The sequence below is a fragment of the Gopherus flavomarginatus genome, unplaced genomic scaffold (genome assembly GCF_025201925.1).
Source record: "Gopherus flavomarginatus isolate rGopFla2 unplaced genomic scaffold, rGopFla2.mat.asm mat_scaffold_34_arrow_ctg1, whole genome shotgun sequence".
Taxonomy (NCBI): Eukaryota; Metazoa; Chordata; order Testudines; family Testudinidae; genus Gopherus; species Gopherus flavomarginatus.
This window is the reverse complement of record NW_026115061.1, coordinates 4,263,784-4,264,680: the sequence shown is the minus strand read 5'-3', so window position 1 is coordinate 4,264,680 and position 897 is coordinate 4,263,784. Positions and strand designations below refer to the sequence as shown.

The window sequence follows — 897 nt, the reverse complement described above, 5'->3', positions numbered from 1 at the left end:
TACAAATCCTGGTTAACGCAGCTACCCCAGTGATACTCAAAATGACAGTGTCCCCTGTTGGGAGTACATCACTGACCTGTCTCCTCTCTGAGAACTGACTGCCCCTCTGTTTCCTTGCCTCTCAGTCTGAGCAGATGGGACCTTTCCCTCCAGTGCTGGAGGATTCGCCCTTCTCGTCTACCCTTGTCCCAAGCAGCGCAGCGGGTGGGAATCTTAAATGTACCAAGGTGACTTAGGAGCAGAACCCCTCCAGACCTTCCATGCAATTGGCACTTGCCTCTCACTGAGCAGGACTGAAACTGGTGCAGGGAGACTGGTAGGCCACATCCCCTCTTGGCATTAGCAAAGAGCAGGGTGAAAAATGAGCATGGAGATGCTGGGGAATGAACCCAGGACCTCATACATGCAAAGCATGTGCTCTACCACTGAGCTACATCCCCAGCTGGGCTGTATTTGCTATAGGTTACACTCAGACCCCTCCTGTTCTCACTGCATCCAGTGACCTATAAGCTTCACAAGAAGCCCATTCCCCGCTCTGAGGGCCAGGCCTGCTCTCCTGGAGTTTACTTGTTCATAGGGGTCACCTTTCAGCAGGGCAAGTTTCTATGTGTGGGGCGGAGAGAGTTTGTGCCCTGGACTCAGGGGGCAGGGATACACTCAGCCCTCTCTCCTGCACTGGGTGGCGGGGGTGCTGCAATCCCCTGCTGCAAGGTCATGGTGGGGGATGCTGTGAGCAGCTCAACACCTCACCCTGGTGGCAGAAATGGGGTGGGGGGCTTTAGGTGTTTCCACCTGCCTATGAAGTCCAGCCTTCCCCAGCACATTCACTGCGGTGCAATTGGGTCAGTGTTTCCATGGCTGAACAGCAAAGAATCACTCCCAGTTTCCCTTCTAGCT

General features: G+C 54.5%; 1 non-coding gene across 1 annotated transcript; it reads right to left on the bottom strand.

Annotated features, from left to right (window-relative positions):
- Positions 1–368: 368 nt before the first annotated feature.
- On the bottom strand, positions 369–440 carry TRNAA-UGC (transfer RNA alanine (anticodon UGC)). The gene has a single exon. It is a non-coding gene; the product is annotated as a tRNA-Ala (tRNA).
- Positions 441–897: the final 457 nt, after the last annotated feature.